The 15889-nt window shown below is 36.0% G+C and overlaps 1 pseudogene; it reads left to right on the top strand.

Moving 5' to 3' along the window:
• The first annotated feature begins 10592 nt into the window (after positions 1-10592).
• On the top strand, positions 10593-14224 carry LOC114404937 (annotated as a pseudogene).
• The last annotated feature ends 1665 nt before the right edge of the window (positions 14225-15889 follow it).

Genomic DNA, 15889 nt, shown 5'->3' with positions numbered 1-15889 from the left:
AACCAGTATAAAACTTTTGTGTTTGTCTTCTTCTTCCCTACACTCTTTAATTTCCGTTGTGCACTTTAATTATCGCTTTTACTTTTGGTTAATTTTTTATTTCTATTCTTTACTTTCTTAACAACATAGTAAAAGCCTAAGAAGGGTAGATTTTTAATTAGTAAAGGTTAAGTAATAATTAATTCAACCCCCCCCCCCTTCTTAATTATTCCAAGGCCACTTGATCCAACAGTTTGAACCCGACAAGTGCACCGAATCGCGCAAGTAGTATAAAACGGTAAGAACCGAGTATCGAACATATTCATTGAATAGGTGTCTTGATGCAATCCTACCCCGCAAGGGCATTGGATAAAAGACTCCAAGTAGATTGGGCTAGAGATCCAAGGGAAGGCCCTAGGGTTCTCATGAGCCTTAGGGTAGATTTCGAGCCCATGGGCTTAGTATGAGCCCACTTATCTTTGTAAATATTAGAATAGGTTTTTCCTTCGTTTGGGCCTTGTATTTTGGTCATTCTAGTAGTATAGGGCTTTAGCCTTGTATTTCGAGTCATTTTGAGTAGTCTTTGTAGTAAGGAATTTTTTTGTATTTTCATGTTTTTTGGCATAGGGGTGAGCTTAGCTATTATAGGGGATGTGTAGCTAAGCTCTAGCTTCTCATCTCAAGGAGGTGAGCTTAGCTATTAGAGAGGTATGTGTAGCTAAGCTTTAGCTTCTTTAGGAATCTTCTTAAAGAATCTTCTCAAGGAGTTGAGATTAGTTATGAGAGGGGTGTGTGTAGCTAAGCTCTAGCTTCTCAAGTAAGTTTTCTCAAAGAAGCTTCTCATGGATGTTTTCTTAAGAAAGCTTCTTAAGGAAGCTACCTAGTCTATAAATAGAAGCATGTGTAACACTTGTTGTAACTTTGATGAATGAGAGTCTTGTGAGACATAACTCAAAGTTCAACTTCTCTCTCTTTTTCTTCCTTCAATTTCGTGCCCCCCCCCCCCTCTCTCTTTCTATCCTTCTTTCTTTTCCTCCATTGAAGCATCCTCTCCAAGCTTCTTATCCAAGGCTCATCTTGGTGGTGAAGCTCCTTCTTCCATGGCTTATTCCCTAGTGGATGGCGCCTCCTCTCACCTCTTCTCCTTTGTCTTCTGCTGCATCTCCATGGTGTAAAACATTAAAGGACCTCATTGAAGCTCAAAGATCCAGCCTCCATAGAAGCCCCACAAGCAAGCTTCCATCAAGTGGTAATCAGAGCACAAGAGCTTCAAGTAGGTGCTCCTTAAACCTCCATTAATTTTTTGCTTTACCTTCTCTTCCATTGTTGTTTCTTTATTTTTCTCCATGTATCTCCTCACATGTCTTGTGCTAAATGTTGTTAACATGATTCTTTAGAGTTTCCACCAATTAAACTTGCTATAGAAGCTTGATTTGATTTTCTATGGTTTAAATATCTTGTTCTTTTTCTTGAACCATGAATTGTGTTGAGTTTAGGTTCCTTTGAGTTTTGTCTTGTTATTTTTTGTGGCTGAAACCTAAACCATAAAATTCTTACAAAAATATTAAAGTAGAAGAAAACCTCAAAATCTAGAGTGACTTGTTCACCTATCGTAGTTTTGTCATAGAAGTCATGTCTAGTCATGAAACTTGTCACATAAGACTTCTTATGTTGTGCTTAATTTTATTTTCTTGTTTCTTTGTCTAACTCATTTGTTCATGAGTGTATGAAATTATTTTAGCCTATTATTTGATTTGAGTCAAATCTTTCATGTTAATTAGTCCTTAACATGTTCACGCAAAATTCTTAGAGAGTCTTTGATTGTGAATCTTTTCTTGAACTTTTAGGTTTCCTTGTGATTGTGTCTATTGTGAATTTAAGTTTTGGTGATTGAATTGCTGGATGAAATGTTGATCCTAAGTGAATATTGAACTCCTAAAACTGTGGTAAACAATCCTAGTGAGTTCAACATACATAGGAAGGTTGAAAGTAAGCCCAAGGCAATCAATATACCATGCTTAAAAAAAAAAATCGCTGGTGCTGGCAGCTTGGATATACAAACTTGTAAAAATTACTGAGAATTGGTTACTTCGAATTTTGAGCTGAAATTTTTTACTGAATTTTCTAGACATCTGGAAAAAAGTTAGAAAAAAATAACAAGTGATTTGGATAAGAGGAAAAAATAAGAAAAATCACACAAGTTGGCAGAAAAATCAGTATCCAGGAAAAAAAATAGTGAAAGGGAAGTGTGCTTGTTGTTTTGGCTCAAAATTTATTCTATAATTGGTGCCTATGTTATACCAATCTTAGTTCCGAAGTTTCAATTGAAAATTACTGTGAAAAAAAGTGTCAAAGCTAGAGGTTTGTTGAGTCTTTTTTTTTTTTGTTTTTTTACTCTACTCTAGAGCCATTCTAAGTTTCTCTTTGAGTCCTAGCTTGCTTCTATGTGCTTTTCATTGCTTTAATTGTTGAATAATCCTTGAAAAATTGTCTTGTTAAAACTCCATTGGTTTAGCTTTCATTTCATTTTTTTTTGTCTTTGGTTGTTGCTTGTCTCTTTGTTTCCTTGTTTGTGGGTTTCCATATAGGGAATTGGAAGGAGGATTGGTGCCATCCCTTGAAGAATTTGAGTCAAGAAGCAAGGGGCCAACCACCTTAAGAGCTATTGGACTAACAAGCACTCCAAATTGAGTGAATCACCAAAGAGAGAACAACCACCAAAATTGAGGACCGTTTTATAATTTTGTAATTTACAATTTACTTACCTTCATTGCTTTCAAGTTTTGTAACAAAAAGGCCTTTCATTGGAAGTGTGTTGGGTGCCTCCAATAGGTTACCAAACTTCCATTTATGTGTAATAATTTTAGGCATTGAATGTGGTCATCCAAACACTCTTAGGATTCGCATAGTTTACATTTCTTGCTTACTTTCATAGCTTATTTCCTTTAGCTTCCATTGTCAAACCGCCTAGATATCTTTCCTTTTACCAATTAGTTTTTTTACCTTATCCTTCACACCTCTTTTAGTGTTATTTTGGCTAGTTTCAACCATAGTTTTTTTTTACCTTTTGTTTTCAAACCTCTAACAAGAAAGAACCACAACTTAGGAACCAACATGAGTCATCATTCATCTAGTGTTAATGGCGAGGGTACTAGTCATAAAGACCCTTTATCTAGAATCTTAGATGAGTTGAGTTCCCTCAAGTTATGGAAAGAAAAACAAGAGAGAAAAGAAAAAGGAAAAAAAAGAGTGGAAGAAATAAGTGAAGATGAAAGAAAGAAAATAAGAGAGGAAGAAAGAAGAAAAATAATGAAAGAAATGAAAAGAGAAAAAAATGCCTCCTATAGTAGTCATAACTCTTGCAAGAGCCTAAGTGAAGAACTTCGTGACTATTACGAAGGAAGGAATAGGTCACATCTTAGACCTCACTCCCATAGAAGAGAAAAGGAAAGAAGGCCTCAAGAGGCTAACATTAACCTCTCATACTTCCATGGGAAGGACAATGTAGAGGCTATCTTAGATTGGGAAATAAGGGTAGAGCAACAACTTAAAAAGAAGTCTACTTCAAAATCTTATGGCTCTCACTCTTATCTAAAGAAAGACCAAGGTCAAGGCATCTTAGGGGTGACACTTTCTAAGCCCAAAGATGATAAGGGGAAGACAATAGAAAAGCAAGCCCCTAAGGCTAGTATGCAAGAGAAAACTAGCTCTATAAAGTGCTTTAAATGTCTTGGAAGAGGACACATTACTTCTCAATGCCCCACCACAAAAACCATGATTATGAGGGGCAAAGACATTTATAGTAGCCAAGATGAGGCTACTACTTCACCTTCCTCTAGTGAAAGTGAAGAAGCAAAAGGGGAAGAATCTAGTGAAGAAATCTACCCCAAAGAAGAAGGACAACCATTAGTGGTTAAAGAGAAGTGTAAGGAGGTAAGTGCCTCCTCCAAGAGTTTAGCTATGAAGGAAACTCATTTTACAATAAAGACAAACATTAAAGAAACTTTCCCTCTTAGAAAACCTCCACATTTTCTCTTTTGTAAAATGACACTTGCTAGCATTGCCACACCTCTTGGGCTTGAGTTTATTCCTCAAGTAAAGAAGTTGTTGGATGAGGGTTGGGTTCGCAAGAACTTAAATCCTTGTGCTTTGTTGTTGCCCAAAATAGGTATTATTAGGCACCAAATCCTTAAAATAGTTAGTATGATGAATGTTTTGAATGGTTCAACCCTCTTATGTAAAATCACTCGTGTACCCAACATCTTCATGGTGTGTGTACATAGGGACCCATTAGGTAGGTTTGTTCTTATTTTTAGTTTCAATACAAACTTAGGTACTCATATGGGACACCTTAGGTTTGCCATACTTTTTGGTAGGAATAATCAATATGAAAATACAGAAAAAGGTATGTTTTATTGCATTACTTTTCTTAATTTTTCAAATAGTGATCAAGGGGTTCCCATGAACCCTAAGAGAATAAAAGTCATTCCTGAGTGGCCCACTCCACCAAGTATAAGAAAAATTTGGGGCTTCCATGACTTAACAAACTTTTACAAAAGGTTTGTCCCATATTTTTCTATACTTGTAGCACCACTCATTGAGTTGGTGAGGAACCATGTTCCTTCATGGGAAGATGCCCAAGAAATGGGTTTTCAGACCTTACCTTCCTTCAACATACCAAACACCACTAATACATATGTTTTTTTTTCTTTTTACAGGTGTCGAGGGAAGGAGCCCAGAGTATGAAGAACCTCGGGATTTGAGGTCAAATCCTTTCCAAGGTGGAGGGAATGATGCAATCCTACCCCGCAAGGGCATTGGATAGAAGACTCCAAGTAGATTGGGCCAGAGATCCAAGGAAAGGCCCTAGGGTTCTCATGAGCCCTAGGGTAGATTTTGAGTCCATGGGCTAAGTATGAGCCCGCTTATCTTTGTAAATATTAGAATAGGTTTTTCCTTCGTTTGGGCCTTATATTTTGGCCATTCTAGTAGTATAGGGTTTTAGCCTTGTATTTTGAGGCATTTTAAGTAGTCTTTGAAGTAGGGACTTTTTTGTATTTTCATGTATTTTATCATGGGGGTGAGCTTAGCTATTATAAGGGGGGTGTAGCTAAGCTCTAGCTTCTCATCTCAAGGAGGTGAGCTTAACTATTAGAGAGGTGTGTGTAGCTAAGCTCTAGCTTCTTTAGGAATCTTCTCAAGGAGGTGAGCTTAGTTATTAGAGGGGTGTGTGTAGCTAAGCTCTAGCTTCTCATGGAAGTTTTCTCAAAGAAGCTTCTCAAGAAAGTTTTCTCAAAGAAGCTTCTCAAGGAAGTTTTCTTAAGAAAACTTCTCAAGGAAGCTACCTAGTCTATAAATAGAAGCATGTGTAACACTTGTTGTAACTTTGATGAATGAGAGTCTTATGAGACATAACTCAAAGTTCAACTTCTCTCTCTTTTTCTTCCTTCACTTTCGTGCTCCCCCCTTTCTCTTTCTCTGCTTCTTTCTTTTCCTCAATTGAAGCATCCTCTCTAAGCTTCTTATCCAAGGCTCATCTTGGTGGTGAAGCTCCTTCTTCCATGGCTTACCCCTTTCTCTTTCTCTGCTTCTTTCTTTTCCTCAATTGAAGCATCCTCTCTAAGCTTCTTATCCAAGGCTCATCTTGGTGGTGAAGCTCCTTCTTCCATGGCTTATTCCCTAGTGGATGGCGCCTCCTCTCACCTCTTCTCCTTTGTCTTCCGCTGCATCTCCATGGTGGAAAATCACCATTAAAGGACCTCATTGAAGCTCAAAGATCCAGCCTCCATAGAAGCCCCACAAGCAAGCTTCCATCATGTCTAGTATGAAAAGAGATGTGTCAACTATGCACAGGTATGTAAACTAACTATCAAAAGGAAAATCACATGAGTAATGATGTGTAAAGACAAATAGACAACACGTTGGTCTTCCTATTAGGTTCCTGATGTTAAAAGGATATTCTCAACTAAACAATGCTCATGTGTTCTATGGTGTCTCCTGAAATGCTAAACCCCGATTTCTCATTATAGTCTAGCCTAATCCTGATCAAGCATCGTCCTCAGATTCCTCTTGTTGGACTAAACTCGACCAGAACCGCATTAAGACAAACATACAAACAACTAGGTTACCGTACCCCGATCCCTCGTGATAATATGATAAACTAGCCCTGTCCTATCATGTTTTAAGAATCAGACCAGTTTTCACTGTTGAATGATCTTAACAAAGCATACATCTACATGATCAAGGCAAATGCACACTGAAATGACGTACTGATAGCACAGAGAACACATAAAACATCATTAAATAGATATACAAGTATTTACATCAAGTACCTACAAGGAAGAACCAACAGAGGATTTAGCTCTCCATATCTGGGAAGCTTCCTTTACAATAAAGAGAAGAGAAAAATGAAGGATTAAATAAATACAAGTAGTGGGGATGTCTCCTGCACCTCTAGAACCTCACAATCACTCAGACTCATCTCATGCTCTCAGGATGGCTTTCTCTTCTCGCTCAGTTCTTTGCCAGTCTTCTCACAGCAAAAGCTCTCAAAACTCTCTGGAACTTGGACCTTTCTCTCTCTAGAAATCTCTATACATGCAAAAGCTTCGAGAATTGCCCAAACTCTCTCTCCATTTCTGATTTTATGCTTAAATAGGTGGCCTTGTTGGTGCTTGCGCGCTTAGCGCAACTCTGGCTCGCTTAGCGTTCATTAGTGAATTTCAACTTAGCGCTCGTCTTTTCGCTCAGCGGATGGACTCAAGCGGTGCACTTAGCGAGATTAGCCCTCGCTTAGCGAACATGCACAGCTCATCCTTCTTCCAGATTCTTCCTCGCGCTCAGCTAAAGGAGTGTTGCGCTCAGCGGATGGATCGCCAAGCCAGAAGATTGGCTTAGCGAACGGCTCACAAACTTGCCTAATTAACCTGAAATTGAGAGGAAATGATTATTAAACACACGAAATGGGAGTACTAAGTATTTATTACCTATCTTTAACAAAAAGTAATTACAACACTACAAAATAACCATAAATTGGAGGAGTTTGATACAATTTACGCAGGTTTTATACACAAAAGTTAGTCGTATTCATCAACTAACACCCATTTTGGTTTTAATCAGTTTTCTAAAGGTTCAAGAAAATATCTTTTGAAAGAAAGGACTTTGATCAGGATCTTGTGTAAAAGGTGGATTGATTCAATGTTGATTGAGTTCGATTTATGAAAATTTTGTGATACGATCCGTATAAAAGAAGATTTTGTAACTCTGGTTTTAAAAGTTCATTTTATTTCGAAAACCCATTCACCCCCATGGTTTGTGAGTACTATCATCTTTTTCAATGGGATCATACCTTCGAAAGACTTACCTTGAGGCAATGTTGCAATCACTAATCAAAACCATTTGGGACAAAGTCTTTATCTTTTAGCTACACAAATTATCTTGATAATAAATGCAAAATAAAAAGGCTAAGAAAACATAATCCCAGATAGACTCAAAGTCTTCATCAACTATCTAAACATCTTTAGCCATCAAGAACAAAGTTAGTGTTTTAGAGTGATGATTGAAGATTTTTTGGATAGTTGATGAAGAAAAAGAATCAAGAAGAAGCGTGAACAAATAATAAAGCAAAGACAATTATTTATAGGGAAATTCACAACCAAAATTGATACACATAATCACAACAACCAATAAGAAATAAGGGGAATTAAAGAGCCATTAATGAGTGAAAACTACAATTCCAGAGGTAATTGCACAAAGAATAATAGCAAACGTCATTAAACAAGTTATAGTCAGAGATCGAGTGCAGAAAAAAGTATAGAATAAAATGAGACAATTGTTCATGGGAATTAAAAATAAACCAGTATTAAAAGCAAAAGTAGTATTCGAGAAGCAATAAAAGCTTATCCTAGTACAAGTAAAATCAACATATTGAGCCTTTAGTCAACATTAGATTTTAGGGTTTTGATAAACCTATCAACCATTAGATTGTCGAGAGTTTATCAATCATTAGTCTCCTGAGAAACAAAATCTTGATTTATAGTACAAGAGGCCCTAGGATGAGTCAGACGAAGCTCACCATTAATCCACATGTAGAGAAAGCTTACCTCTTTCTGACTAAACTCTTCTTTAAGTCGGGTGATATCTTCTTGAAATTGAACATTTTCTTCTTGTTCTCATTGTGCATAAGCCTTTGATTCTTTAGCATGGACTTTCAACTCGTTAAACTCTTCCAACAATGCATCAACTCGCTCTTGCGTCTTCTTCAAAGCAACATTTTTCTCTTCAATCAATTTCAATGGGTTTGCATCACCCAAAAAGTGCTTCAATTTTAGAAAATTTCTATAACTTGGAGTGATAAAGTCAGATACCTTTACTCCAACCAAGATCAAAATAGCATAATCTAAGTTAGAAGAGCCTTCTTTTAAATGGACTCCCAATCTTCCGACAAGATGACACAATTAATCTTTTGGCCTGAAGACATCCACACAAGAGGACCACCAAACTTACCAACAATGACCAAGCTAGAACCAATTGGTTTAATGGACAACTCTCAACCTCTTCAAAGGAGGCAGAGGGAGATTGTGGATAGATTTGGGATGGGTCTCAACGGTAGAACTTATTCCATTGTAAGATGATTCGAGCTTGTTTTTTGAAAGTATTTTTGTCTTGTCACCACCACTAGTGGCAAGAAGGGAGGCAGTTGAGAAGATTCATGCAATCTTCCCTAGGAAGGGACCAATCACCAAAGCCATGAGCAAGAGGCTCCAAGAGGATTGGGCTAGAGTTGTTGAAGAAGGCCCTAGGGTTCTCATGAATCTTATGGTAGATTTCTGAGCCCATGGGCTAGAGTTGGGTCCACTGTTTGTTGTAAATATTAGAATATGTTTTCCTTCTTTAGGGCCTTGTATTTTGGCCATTTTAGGTTTGTAGGGTACCCTACCCTACAAGTTAAGGGTACCCTAGTAGTATAGGATTTTAGCCTTGTATTTCAGGGCATTTTGAGTAGTCTTTGTAGTAGGGACTTTTTTTGGTATTTTTATATATTTTGGCATGGGGGTAAGCTTAGCTATTAGAGGGTTGTGAGTAGCCCCCCTCTAGCTTCTAAAGGAAGCTTTCTTCCTTGCTTCCTAAGCAAGCTACCTTCTTTGCTTCTCAAGGAAGCTTCCCATTGTATTTTAATGTATTTTGGCATGGGGGTGAGCTTAGCTATTGGAGGGGTGTGAGTAGCCCCCCTCTAGCTTCTCAAGGAAGCTTTCTTCCTCTAGCTTCCCAAGGAAGCTACCTTCCTTGCTGTTGCAACCTACCCTTCAGCAGAAGGGCGAGGCGAAATTAAAAAGTGTGTCTTCTCATGAAGAAAATGCCTCGAGTCGCCACCAACATTTATTCAAGGAAAATGTTAAAAAAACCAAAAAGAAGGTCTGTGGATTTTGAAAATAAGGGTTCGGGAGTTGTTTACGTATGGGGAATGTATTAGCACCACACGCGCCCACCACAAGGGATGACAACCTTTAATCGAGTGTGCATAACTTGACTTCAAAATTATTTATTTTTCCCTTTTTATATTTTAATATTTTTTTGGGGTCGACAAGGGTGTTACCCTTGCTCCTACGTATCCTCAGGTGCGATGAGGAATTCAAACCTACGTAGTTCTTTAAGTCTGAAAGTTTGTGTGTTAAATTGATTTTATGTTTTTTTGAAAGATTGATTTTAATTGCGAACAAAAATTCATTTAAGGTGTTAGACCTTGAAAAGATGTTTTAAATTTGAAAACGGAGAGAATCATTAAGGCGTTGGACCTTGAAACGATCTTTTGATTTTAAAAATAGGAGAGAATCATTAAGGCGTTGGACCTTGAAACGATCTCGAGTGATATTTGATTAAAAAAAAGAAGTTTAGTCATGAGTTGGTTTTATCTTGGTTTTGTTTATTAGCTTCCAACCTCTTTAAAAGATAACTTACATAACTAATGATCGGTTAAAATTTAATTTACAAAAGAAAAGATATTTATCGATGATAGTAGAAGGAGATGAAGATACACAAAATGACAAAAAGGGCCCCTAAGGGCGCATAGATTGTATCCAAATCCTTAAAACAAAAACTAACCGGATGATGAGCGAAGAACACCAAATGAAGAACGATGTAAAAGTTTATTACGGTCGCGATTCGATAGCTCCTCGGCCTTGTTTTCTCTTCTTTCCCTTTTCTCTCAATATCCTTCAATACTAAATCTTGGAACCCTTCACTTAGCCTCCCTCACGCCTATTCAAACAAGATCTTTGTCTATTTTGTTTCAAATAAGGAGGATTTCTTGTCCTCCCCCATAATGCACTTCTTCTGGTAAATGTGTATGCTGTGGTAAATTTGTATGCTATATTACTTCTCACTTGGTGATATACAACTAGAGTAAATGCTGAGAAAAGGAAATGGGTGTTTGTTTGGGTTCGGAGTAGGAGAAAATGGGCTTCCTTTCTTCAACATATAAATTGCTTCTCTATTGATGGATTACATGAAGTTAAAAATTTTGATCTTCTCTCTTCTCTTCAACTATTTATGTTATTGTCATCTTCACTTGTGCACTTTCATTTGGTTTTGCAATATTACTAAAAAGCAGTCTATGCTATAATTTGATTGTTTTGTTGAGATTCCTTTTGTATTCCAGATGGATCTTGGAGTTGGAGCATTTGTTTGGGCAAATTCACTAGTTTCTCGACAAGCTTGTAATATCACATCGGCGTGAGTCATTGCATTCCCATCTAATGTCTTTTGGTTTCAATGCTATTCTTAACTCACCAAATGAACTCTTGGAAATTAATTTTTTGTATGTATGTTTACCAATTTTCCTAGATTTAAAAATGTGTTTTTTCTTGAGTCTGATAAATTATAAGGTGTTTTACCTGAATGAGTTACGGAATTTTTGTGACAATCCTATATATGAAGAAGCATGTGAACAACATGAACATCGCTGATAAAAACTAAGTTTCTCCTTTTCTCATTTTGTTTATCTTCTTTCTATGATAACATTGATGTCTTTTTTAATGAATTTGCTCTGATAAACAAAACATATTTTTGAAAAACAGAGTTAAAAGAAACTTCTTTTGCGCGGATCGTATCACAAACTTTGGTAAACCAATATTTAATCAATCACCCTTTACACAAAATCCTTTGTTAAAGTTCTTTCTTTCAAAAAAATATTTTCTTTAAATTTCAGTAAATTGATCAAGATCGGAATGAGAAAGAAAGATAAGATCAAGAGAAGAAGTACACCAATTTTTATAGTGGTTCACACCCTATCTCTGAAAAAGTTAATCCAGTTATCTAATTCAAACCCGAATTAGATTTTTACTATGCATATAGTATTCTTACAAGCAATCAGTTCCTACCTAGAAAAAGAGACTAAGGTATTCAACCTTAGGATCCTCTGAATAAGAGCCTAAGAAAAACCTACCCTTAGCTCAAGCTGGAAAAACCTATTCTAGCATGCCTTTAAATTCATGCACAAACAAATAATGTGTAAACCGATGTGTAAACCGCACGAAAAAGTAGAGTCAAAGATAGACACAACCTGATCAATCATTTCCAAGAACCTTTTTTGAATGAATGAGTGTCTTCTTGAACTCAAAGAAAACTTGTTAGAACTTGTTAGAAGTGAAAACACAAGGTGACTATTTATAGAGAAAATAGTTATAAACAGTTATAACCGTTTGTAATCGATTAAATATACAATGTAATCAATTGTTTCGAAGAAGTAATCGATTATATTACCATTTCAATCAATTAAAGTGTTCTTCCCAAAAACTGGAAAACTTTCAAGAACGATGTAATCGATTAGATTCTCAATATAATCGATTAAATTGTTCTTAATCACTTCTGAAACACTTTTTAAAAGAGAAATAATGGATTATATTACCTGATAATTGATTAAAGCAAAGACTCCTGAATAAATCAATCATTGTCTCAAAAACAACTGTGTAATCGATTATTATAAGCTTGTAATCGATTAAACTGATATGAGACATTTCTCTGCAAGCTTCAAACACTTGTGTAATTGGTTACAATCAGTCTGTAATCGATTAAAACAGAAGAGTTTTAACTATAGAGGAAATTTTCTAACTTTAGAACTTTTCTTCTAACTCCAACATGATGATGCATGATACACATATGAAATGATAGAGACAAAGATGCAACACACAATACAATAATCAATACAAATGTCATTCAAGAGAGTTGGGCATGTAAAAGACAATTTCTTCAAGCTCTTCTTTAAGCTTTAAGGCTAAGTCTTCATGTTGCTTCCCCTATCTCTAACATGCAATAGTTTCAACTAGTCCGCTAATCATCTTAGGATTTCTTCGTCTTGTTACTACAACCGGTGTGGATTATCAGGTGGAATTATTGTCATTGGGATTCTTAGAAAGTTCGGTGGCAACTGAAATACACTAACTTGTCTTGCATATACAAATACCATATCTAAAGCTTTAACAAGGCTAGTCACCTATATGTTTTTTATACTTGAAAGTAATATGACATAGTTAATGAAGATCTCGGATAGCAATATTTTGGGCAGTATACATCTTAAGTCAACCCCCAGGTTTTGTATAAACCTGAAAACTTAGAGTGCCGAGGAATGTACGAGGGGTAGTAGGGTTTATTCTGCAAAAAGAGTTTACCTGGCATCTGAATAAAAATTTATGTTGATTGCAGTATGCTGGATTATGTCATTTCTTCGGGTTTTTAATTAAAATGGTCACTAGTCTCATTTATTTTTTGCTTGCTTATAGAAATGAGCTCTAATTGATTAATTTCTTAGTTTAAGACATTCTTAAGGAAGACAGTAATGTTCTTTTGCTTCTCATGATTGTTTTTAATTACAATGGGCACTGCTATGTAGTTTTGCCTATTTACAAATTGTTGAGTTATAATTGTCTAATGCAAGACTCAAGGCATTCTCAAAGAAGCAAGTGATCATTTTTTCCTTCTTACAGGTACATGTGGGTGAATATGGTGTACATTGGAATTTCTTCTTCACACTTGCTGCTGTGTCTATCCTTACTTCCTTTATTAATATTTCCCCTCAATATTCTGGAGTTATTGGTTCACTTGTACTGGTAGTTACTTTTTTATTTCTGCATTATCCTTATGTCTTGTCTTTTGAAATCTGATTTTCTTATAAAGTTGAATTTCTCTTTCCAAGGGTACCAGTTCTTCTTGGTGCAAGGTTTAAATCATTACTTGCTTTCTAATGAAAGAGGAATGGATATCATAGGTCAAAACAAGGAGTGGATTTTTAGCATATTTGGTGAGAACTATCTTAAGGCTATAAGTTTGATTCTAAGGCTATAATTTTGTTAGCAAGTACTTTTATCTGTTTTACTTTTGATATATAAAAATTGGTCAATAACATTATGGCGGAAGTTGATCCATGTAGTCTACCCCACCTAGTGGGATAAGGCATTGTTGTTGTTGTAGTATATAAAAATTGGTCAATCAATCTCATTTTATCCCCAGGATACTGGGGAATGTACCTTCTTGGTGTTCATTTGGGAACTATCTTATCTTCGGAAGCCATTCCTCTGGATTTAGAAGTAGCAGATGGGTACAGATGAGGGTTTGGGTTTTCTCCATCGTGTTTTGGTAAAGCTTGATCCAAAACTTTGTTTATCCTGCACAAAGCAATCTTGTTTGGATCATGTCTACAGCTTTGAACTTATTCCCTTTTCATGATCCCCATGTTAGGTTATTAACTGTGCTTCTAGACAGGCATGTTGAAAGAATTTCTCGGAGAATGGTATGTCTGACTATGCTACAGTTTCTTAATTAGAGGGACATTCTTTAGCATCAATGGATGAAAAACTAATTGTTGATACTTTGTGCAGTGCAACCTTCCATATGTTACTATGGTAGTGACTGACAATCTACAGGTTATTCTCACTTCAGTTCTATTCAATCGCTCAGTGTCTAACATAGTTCGATAGGACATGTTGACTTTGTAGCCATATTGCAGTTTCTGCGTTATAAAATTGTTTTTGGGCTCTAACTTAGTTGTTAGTGTTTAAATTTTATTTTTGCAATTAAATATTTTGAAGTTTGACATACCAAATGCAGCTTATGCTGTCTCAATCAGTACCATAGTCCTAATTTCCCAGCACGGCATTCTTGAGTTATCCTTGACATTGTAATTGCTAATTTAACTTCTGATTATGGATTTGGTTGTTTAATCTGATGAATATCACCTATTTTTCAGCTGTTATCAATTCTAATGCTGGCTGATCTTGTTCCTGGAAGTAAAACTTGTCTAGATATCGGTTATAATTTTGTTGGATAATTTGTGTGCAGGCAAGTATTCTCACTGGGTTGGTAAACTTGTCTGTTGATACCCTCTCAGCGTCATCAATCACGGCCGTTTTTATCTTGCTTGTTTATGCTTATGTTTTATCAATTGTAATTGGTATTGCAGATTATTTTGGTATTAAATTAAAATTTTGGTGAAGCAGTCAATTGCTATGCTGTAGTATGTTCTTTTAGTGTTATTATTTATTTTAAAAGAATATTTCTTTTATTAATCATTAATTGAATTTACTATAAAACTCGTGTGGTGATTATGATTGATTATAAAGGTAGACATGATAAAATTCCACGGCCGTTGAACTCGATCTAATGCACATGTGTATGTACTATAAAAATGACTGATGACGGAGACTGAACAAAGCTCATCTTTATGATACTTACGGACAGCCATTCCGTTGACCCAAAAAAAAGATACCATTTCTCTGCACATGCAATAGTATGGTATCTCAGCATGGATATCGATTGACCACTCAGCTAATGCAACTTACAACTCATACTTCAGTGCTTGTGTTTCCATGCTTCGTTTTCATGTATCTTGATTTGGCATCCCCTTGGTAGTTTTTATACATGATTGCACAGTGAAACAGTGAGGGGTAAAATCATGCATAAATCTTTCTAGGGCAAAATATATATATATATATATATATATATATATATATATATATATATATAGGAAAAATAAAGGTTGAAACTGACTTATGGGGATTTGAAAGTAGCCCAAGTGATGTGGACCTGCTGATGATGTACTTTTTCGAGAATGGTAGCTTACAGTCACATGGTTAATCCAGCAGAGTCTGACAACTTGGACCACGCTCCTAGCTCGGCCTCTGTCCTTTCGTGTGTCCTCATCAGCACATATGGCCAAAGTTCTGGTGTTGGCAAAAATATGCACATCGAAGTGTAGCCTATGCCCATAAGAACTCCACATCAATATTAATATTAATGTAGTAATTGTTATTCTAAATACTTCTACGCGCTAAGCTGTGCTTAATTTTATTCACTCATCTACACGTTTAGAATTCACGTATTTAAAAGAGGAGACACGAAAGATAAAGTATCTGGTGGTCCTGGCCTGCCCATCCTCAGTTTTTGTACACAGTATGGCATCAAGGTGTGTAGCCCCTTGTACAATACAAGAAAATAACGGGAATTTCTTAGTTTTAGTATCACAAAATAAGTTGTTACCAAACACGATTTTCATTAACACAATTGATAAATGACATCAAAATATTTTTTTTTAGGTAATCTTGTAGATTATTATGATGAACTTCTAATTATCGCTAGCAATTATAGATACAATTCAATTGGTATCTCTATGTGTACCCTGGAGTAATAATAATAGAACAAAATGTTGATATGGCTTTGACATGTAGAATGTTGTACCGGTGGATTATCAAATAGATGCAATAGTCTTTGTCTAAATTATTTACATGGGAATCTCGGGTCCATGAGCCATTCGTTTCCTGCAAACCCCAACACAGATTTGAATGTGATGAGTAGCTATTGCACAGCTTGTTCTGTTGTTTTTATGCTTATTTCTATATAGATTTGGGTCCCCCAACCTACT

This window comes from Glycine soja, chromosome 1 (genome assembly GCF_004193775.1).
Source record: "Glycine soja cultivar W05 chromosome 1, ASM419377v2, whole genome shotgun sequence".
In the NCBI taxonomy this organism is placed as follows: Eukaryota; Viridiplantae; Streptophyta; class Magnoliopsida; order Fabales; family Fabaceae; genus Glycine; species Glycine soja.
This window is presented reverse-complemented; position numbering and strand designations above follow the sequence as displayed.